The 9,122-nt window shown below is 18.2% G+C and overlaps 2 pseudogenes; both read right to left on the reverse strand.

Moving 5' to 3' along the window:
• Positions 1-599: 599 nt before the first annotated feature.
• On the reverse strand, positions 600-3,078 carry LOC137932542 (NADH-ubiquinone oxidoreductase chain 5-like; annotated as a pseudogene).
• A 2,857-nt stretch (positions 3,079-5,935) lies between these two features.
• On the reverse strand, positions 5,936-6,886 carry LOC137932543 (NADH-ubiquinone oxidoreductase chain 1-like; annotated as a pseudogene).
• Positions 6,887-9,122: the final 2,236 nt, after the last annotated feature.

Here is a 9,122-nt window from a genome sequence, read left to right on the forward strand (position 1 = left end):
CGAATACCATTTTCTCTTCATTTTTTTTAATTACTATAATTTTTTTAATTTTTGATATTGAAATTGCATTAATTTTCCCTTTAATTAATTGTTTTAACTTAGTAAATTTTTCTACAATAATAAAAATTAGATTTTTTTTTTTAATTATATTATTAATTGGACTTTATCATGAATGAAATCAAAATATACTTAATTGAACAAATTAGGATTATAGTTTATAAAAAACATTTGATTTGCATTCAAAAAATATTAATTTTTAATTTATCTTAAATAAGAAGCAAATATTGCATTTAATTTCGACTTAAAAGAAAGAGTTAATAACTCCTTATTTAAATAATTAATTGAAACCAAAATAGAGGTATATCACTGTTAATGATATTATTGAATAAAAAATTCCAATTAAATTATGAAATATAAAAATTAAGCTACTAACTTAAATTATAGTGGTTAATAACCATTAATATTTCTATTTATATAGTTTATTATTAAAACATTACATTTTCATTGTAAAAATAAAAAAAAATTTTTTATAAATATTTAAAGATTTAATAATCTCCCTAATATCTTCAATATTATGCTCTTTTTATAAGCTATTTAAATTAATTAAATTAAAAATATTAAATATATAATTAATATTCATAAAATAAAACTAAATAAATAAATTTTAAAATTATTTATTTGATAAAAATTATAGTAAACAGAATAATTTTTAATAATATCAAATATACCTTGACCTCTATAAATTTCTCTTCATCCCATATCAATATTTTTTATAATATTTTGACCTAATTTTAAAAAATAATAATTTAAACCATAAGTAGATAAATTAGGTATAAATCATATTAAACATAAAAAATTTCTTAAACTATAAGTTATTAAAAATTTATTCACAGAATAAATTTTTATATTTCTAATTAAATATCCTATTAATAATCCTAATATTCTTACATAAATTACTATTATTTTTATATTAAAAGGTAAATAAATTATATAAGGATAATTAAAAATTAATCAACTTAATATTCTTCCTACTACTAATCTTATTCCTAATAATATAAATATTCTCTTTAATATTATATAATCCTCATCATATAAATTATAAACTACTAATAAATTATAATCATTAATTATTAAATAAAATAATAAACGAATAGTATAAAATATAGTTAAACCAGTAGAAAAATAATATAAAAAAAAAATTAATATATTTAAATTTCTTATACTAACTATTTCTAAAATTAAATCCTTTGAATAAAATCCAGCTAAAAAAGGAATACCGCATAAAGCTAAATTAGAAATATTTAAACATAATGAAGTTAAAGGAATATAAAATCTAATTCCTCCTATATAACGAATATCTTGAATATCATTTATTATATGAATAATAACACCCGCACATATAAACAATAAAGCCTTAAACATAGCATGAGTTAATAAATGAAAAAAAGCTAAATCAGCTAATCCTATTCTTAAAATTCTTATTATTAATCCTAATTGTCTTAAAGTAGATAAAGCAATAATTTTTTTTTAAATCAAATTCATAATTAGCAGAAATACCAGCCATAAATATAGTTAACCCTGATAAAACTAATAAAAACTTTAAAAAAATTATATCAACTAACATCATATTAAATCGAATTAATAAATAAACGCCAGCAGTAACTAAAGTAGAAGAATGAACTAAAGCCGATACTGGAGTAGGAGCTGCTATTGCTGCAGGTAATCAAGATCTAAAAGGAATCTGAGCTCTCTTTGTTATAGCTGCAATAATTAATAAAAATCTAATAAATTTTATTATAAAATCATTATTTATAAAATTTAAATAAAAAATATAATTTCATCTACCATAATTTATTATTCAAGCAATAACCATTAAAATTATTACATCTCCAATACGATTAGATAAAGCAGTTAATATTCCTGCATTATAAGACTTAATATTTTGATAATAAATTACCAAACAATATGAAACTAAACCTAACCCATCTCATCCTAAAAAATTCTAATTATATTAGGTCTAATAATCAATAAAACTATCGATAATACAAATAATAAAACTAAAATAATAAATCGATTTAAATTTAACTCTGAATGTATATATCTTCCTCTATAATAAATTACAGAAGAAGAAATTATTAAAACAAATATTAAAAATAATAAAGATATTCAATCCAATAAAATAGACATTACTACTCTTATAGACCTAAAAGAAATAATTTTCCCACTCTAAAAATAAAGTTAAATTCTCCATAATAAAATATATTATAAAAAAAAAACTTATTATTCTAAAAAAAAATAAAAAAAAAAAATCTAATAAAACAAATAGAATATCTTTTAATGATTTAAAATGAAATTTCATATTTTTGACTCCACAAATCAATATTTTATATTTAAATTATTTAAATAAAATCAAATAAAAAAATAATCAATTTTTAAAACTAAAACATTAAGAGGTAATCAATGTAATATTAATATTAAATATTCCCGTGATACCCCTGTATAAAATCTATAAATTCCTAAATTATATTTTCCATGTTGTGTATAAGAATATAAATATAATCTATAACCAGCTCTAAAAAAAGAAATCATAATCAAAGTAATTATTGATAATCAAGATCATCCTACTACTCTATTAATTAATCTAATCTCTCCCATTAAATTTATTGAAGGTGGAGCTGCTATATTTGAGGATATTAATAAAAATCACCACAATCTTATCGAAGGTATAAAATTTATTATCCCCTTATTAATATATAATCTTCGTCTTTGTAAACGTTCATAATTAATATTAGCTAAACAAAATATTCCTGAAGAACATAAACCATGACCAATTATTATAATATAAGAACCTACATAACCTCAGTAATTTATAGTTATAATACCACAAATCACTAATCTTATATGGGCTACTGACGAATAAGCAATTAAAGATTTCATATCAACTTGACAAAAACAATTTAATCTAATAAATAAACCACCTAATAATCTAATAACTACTCAAATAAAATTAAATTTTATTCCAATTTTTTGAAAAAGAATTATAATTCGTAAAAGTCCATAACCTCCTAATTTTAACATAATTCCAGCTAAAATTATTGAACCTGAAACCGGAGCCTCTACATGAGCCTTAGGAAGTCATAAATGAACAAAATATATAGGTATCTTTACTAAAAAAGCCAAAATTATTGATAAATATAATAAAAAATAATCTATTCTAAAAAATTTATAAAAATATATAATTATATAATTTAAGTTATGAAAAATAAAAAAAATTCCTATTAATATAGGTAAAGAAACAAATAAAGTATAAAATAATAAATAAGCTCCTGCCTGAATTCGTTCAGGTTGATAACCCCATCCAATAATTAATAATAAAGTAGGAATTAATCTTCTTTCGAAAAATAAATAAAATAAAAATAAATTTATTACACTAAAAATTAAATATAATATAATTAATAAAATTAAAACATTAAATAAAAAAAAATTTGAGTAAAATTTTATTTTATTCAAATTTTCTCTTGCTATAATTATCAATAAGCAAATTCAAATTCTTAATAAAATTAACCCATATGAAATTAAATCACAACCTATTATATATCTTAAATTTCTAAAATTATAAATATTAATACTTAAATTTATAAATAAAAATATAATCACTATTATTATTATTTGAACCATTCAAAATATATTTTTTAAAAAACATAAAGGAATTATAAAAATTATTATAAATAAAAATTTTATCATTTTATAATAAATTAAATCTTTGAAAATAATCATTACCATGAGTACGAATTATAGAAACTAAAATTGATAAACCTAAAGCTCCTTCACATACTGAAAATAATAAAAAAACTATTATTATATAAGTATCATTTTCTATATTATTAAAAGTAATAACAAAAAAAAAAAAAATTCTTAAAACAATAAATTCTAAACTTAATAAAACAATTAATAAATGTTTATGTTTAGAGGCAAAAATTATATTCCCAAAAATAAATATAATTAAAATAACTATTATCATATTTATTATCATTAGTAGTTTTTATAGTTTAAATAAAACATTGGTCTTGTAAATCAAAAATAAGTCTTTTTCTTTAAAAACTTCAAAGAAAAAGAATTTCTTTATCTATAATCTCCAAAATTATTATTTTTATTAAAATATTCTTTGATATCATTAAAATTTTTATTTCATTAATAATTATATTATTTTCTTTTATTATATTATTTTTAAATCATCCTTTATCAATAGGATTAATAATTCTTATTCAAACTTTACTTACTTGTATACTATCTGGCATATTATTAAATACTTATTGATTTTCCTATATTTTATTCCTAGTATTTTTAGGAGGATTATTAGTTTTATTTATTTATGTTTCTAGAATTGCCTCCAATGAAATATTTAATATTAATATTTATTTAAAAAATATTTTTCTATTTTTTTCTATTATTATTTTCTTTATTTCAATAATATATATATATAATATAAATTGACTTAATTTCTTCTTCAATTATGAAATAAATGATATTCTTAATCCTTATATTTTTTTTAATAATGAAAATAAAATTAATTTATCTAAATTATATAATAATCAAACATATTTTTTAATAACAATAATAATTATTTATTTATTTATTGCACTCGTAGCAGTAGTAAAAATTACAAATATTTTTTTCGGCCCACTTCGTTCATCTAATTTCTAATGATAAATAAATTTTCAACCTTACGAAAAACCCATCCTTTACTTAAAATTATTAACAGTTCATTAATTGATCTTCCTTCTCCTTCTAATATTTCCATTTGATGAAATTTTGGATCTCTTTTAGCTTTATGTCTTATTATTCAAATTTTAACAGGTTTATTTTTAACTATATATTATACAGCAAATATTGAAATAGCATTTTATAGTGTTAATTATATTTGTCGAAATGTAAATTATGGTTGATTAATTCGAACATTACATGCCAATGGAGCTTCTTTTTTTTTTATTTGTATTTATTTACATATTGGACGAGGAATTTATTATGAATCTTTCAATTTAAAATTTACTTGAATAATTGGAGTTATTATTTTATTTGTTCTAATGGCAACTGCATTTATAGGATATGTTTTACCATGAGGACAAATATCTTTTTGAGGAGCTACTGTTATTACAAATCTTCTTTCAGCTATTCCTTATTTAGGAACTATATTAGTAAATTGAATTTGAGGAGGATTTGCTGTAGATAATGCTACTCTAACTCGATTTTATTCTTTCCATTTTTTATTTCCTTTTATTATTCTTATATTAACAATAATTCACCTTTTATTCTTACATCAAACAGGATCTAATAATCCATTAGGAATTAATAGTAATTTAGATAAAATTCCTTTTCACCCATTTTTTACATTTAAGGATTTAATTGGATTCATTATTTTAATTTTATTATTAACTCTTTTAACTTTAACTAATCCTTATTTATTGGGAGATCCAGATAATTTTATTCCTGCTAATCCATTAGTAACTCCTATCCATATTCAACCTGAATGATATTTCTTATTCGCTTATGCAATTTTACGATCTATTCCTAATAAATTAGGAGGAGTAATTGCTTTAGTTATATCTATCTTAATTTTAATTATCTTACCATTTACATTTAATAAAAAAATACAAGGAATTCAATTCTATCCTATTAACCAAATTATTTTCTGAATTATAATTATTACTATTTTTTTATTAACTTGAATTGGAGCACGACCAGTTGAAGACCCTTACATTATTACTGGCCAATTATTAACTATTATATACTTTTCTTATTTTATTATTAATCCTATTATTAATAAATTTTGAGATAACTTAATTTTTAATTAATACTTAAATTAATGAGCTTGTATAAGCATTTGTTTTGAAAACTTAAGAAAGAATACTTATTCTATTAATTTATACTAAAAATATTATTTAATTTAAAAAAATTTTTACCCCAATAAAAAATAATAAAAAATTTAATGAAATAGGTAAATACCCTTTTCAAGATAAATATATTAATTTATCATAACGATATCGAGGTAAAGTTCCCCGCACTCAAATAAATAAAAAAGAAATAAAAACTAATTTTAAATAAAAAATTAATCTAAGCCTATAACCTCCTATATATATTAAAATAAATAATAATCTTATGAATAAAATTCTAGAATATTCTGCTAAAAAAATTAAAGCAAATCCCCCTCTTCTATACTCAATATTAAACCCTGATACTAATTCTCTTTCCCCTTCAGCAAAATCAAAAGGAGTTCGATTAGTTTCAGCTAATCTTGACGATATTCAACATAATCTTAAAGGAATTATTAAAAATAAAAATCAAATTATTTCTTGGTAAAAAAAAAATAATTAAATTAAAATCTATAATTAAAATAATTCTTGATAATATAATTAAAGCTAATCTAACTTCATAAGAAATAGTTTGAGCAACTGCTCGTAAACCTCCCAATAAAGCATAATTAGAATTAGAAGATCATCCAGCAACCATAACAGTATAAACTCCTAAACTAGTACAACATAAAAAAAATAAAATTCCTAAATTAAATCTAATTATATTAAAATAATAAGGAATTAATATTCATAATATTAAAGAAATAATAAATCTAATAACAGGAGAAAAATAATAAGATATATAATTAGAATAATTAGGAAAAGTATGCTCCTTAGTAAATAATTTAATAGCATCAGAAAAAGGCTGTAAAATTCCTATAAAACCAACTTTATTAGGTCCTTTTCGAATTTGAATATAACCTAAAACTTTACGTTCTAATAAAGTTAAAAAAGCAACCCCTACTAAAACACCAATAATTATAATTAATATTCCAATAATAAATAATATTATATCTTTTAGTATCATTTACTATATATATAAAATAATTATATATTCATGACTTCTAAAATCATTACATTTTTTCTGCCAAAATAGTTATTAATTTATTAATAACATTCATTTTATAAAAATTATTTTTAATATTTGATCCTTTCGTACTAAAATATTATATTTTTCTAAAGATAGAAACCAACCTGGCTCACACCGGTTTGAACTCAGATCATGTAAGATTTTAATGATCGAACAGATCAAAAATTTTAAACTTTTGCATTTAAATTTTATCTTAATCCAACATCGAGGTCGCAAACTTTTTTTCTTATAAGAACTAAAAAAAAAAATTACGCTGTTATCCCTAAGGTAATTTTTTTCTTATAATCATTATTAATGGATCATTAAATCATAAATTAATGTTAAATTTTAAAAAAAGTTATTTTAATTTTTCTATCACCCCAATAAAATAATTTAATTAATTCTAATTTTAAAATTTATATATTAATAATTAATTAATTAAATTATAAAACTCTATAGGGTCTTCTCGTCTTTTAAAATTATTTTAACTTTTTAATTAAAAAATTAAATTTTATTAATTAAGTAGAGACAGTTTATATCTCATCCAATCTTTCATACAAGTCACCAATTAAGAGACTATTGATTATGCTACCTTTGTACAGTCAAAATACTGCAGCCCTTTAATAATTTATCAGTGGGCAGATTAGACTTTATATTATTTTCAAAAAGACATGTTTTTGATAAACAAGTGAATATAAATTTTTGCCTAATTCCTTTACTTAATTTTTAATAAATATAAATTTATTATCTACATTTTAATATACTAATTTTATCATTATAATTAATTTTTATTTAATTATAAATTATTTTTTTATAAAAAATTAAATATTTAATTTTAAATTTTAAAATAAATTAAATTATTTATAAAAAATTATAATTTATTAACAATATAAATTCTAAAATTTTAAATTATAAATTTAATTTATATATTATAATATTTTATTTTAAAGCTTATCCCTTAAAATATTGAATATTTTTTAATAAAAATTTAATTAATAAAAATTATATAATAAAATATTTTAAATTAAATTTTTTTCTAAAAAAACTAGATATATTTAAAAACGATTAACATTTCATTTCTAATTAATTATTAAAAATAATTATTCAACATTAACTTTTATAATTAATTAACTCTTTTAAATTCGAGAATTTTTTTCATAAAAAATTTTATTAATAAACTCTGATACACAAGATACAATAAATTAAATTTACTTTTATTTTGATTAATTTTCAAATATTTAAAATTTATTTTACAATACTAATTCACTATAAAATTTTTAATTTTTTCTTTATAAATACTTTAACCCCCATTAAATATCTATATTTTAAAAATTTTTTTATTATTTTTTATTTATTAATTTTTCCCCCTCAAATTAATTATTAATATAATATCTTTTCAATGTAAATGAAATACTTTTTCAAGCTCTAATTTGTTCTTTCTAGAAACACTTTCCAGTACCTCTACTTTGTTACGACTTATTTCAATTTATAAATGAAAGCGACGGGCAATATGTACATATTTTAATTTAAAATCATTTTATTAAACTAAATAAAATTACATTTAAATCCACCTTCCAATATTTTTTAAAAAATATTATCCATTTAATTATTTCTTATTGTAATCCATTATATTCTTAATTATAATCTGCATCTTGATCTGAGTTAAATTTTTATTTAAATTTTAAAATATTATTTTTATAAAAAAATATTTTTTTAACAACGATATACAAAATTAAATAATTAAGTAAATTTATTCGTGGATTATCAATTAATAAACAGATTCCTCTAAATGAACTAAAATACCGCCAAATTATTTAAGTTTTTATAAATAATTATATACTATTTTAGCATTTTAAATTTAATTTTTAATAATAGGGTATCTAATCCTAGTTTTTGAAAAAATTTAATAATTCATATTTTATAATGAAAATTTTAATTTATTAAAATTTCACTTAATAATTAATTATTTATTTTCTTTAAAATAATATTAATTATATACTGATAAAATTTAAATTATTTTTTGTATAACCGCAACTGCTGGCACAAAATTTGTTAATAATTTATTAAATAATACTAAATCTTAATTTCTTAAATTTTTAATTTTAATTACTACTATATTTTAATTTTAAAATTATTAAAATAATTAAAAATTAACACTAAAATTTATATGTAAAACAAATTTAAATTAAAATATTTAAACCATA

Source organism: Battus philenor, unplaced genomic scaffold (genome assembly GCF_028537555.1).
Source record: "Battus philenor isolate CCGP_79_NKW_IND1 unplaced genomic scaffold, ilBatPhil1.0.hap1 SCAF_91, whole genome shotgun sequence".
In the NCBI taxonomy this organism is placed as follows: Eukaryota; Metazoa; Arthropoda; class Insecta; order Lepidoptera; family Papilionidae; genus Battus; species Battus philenor.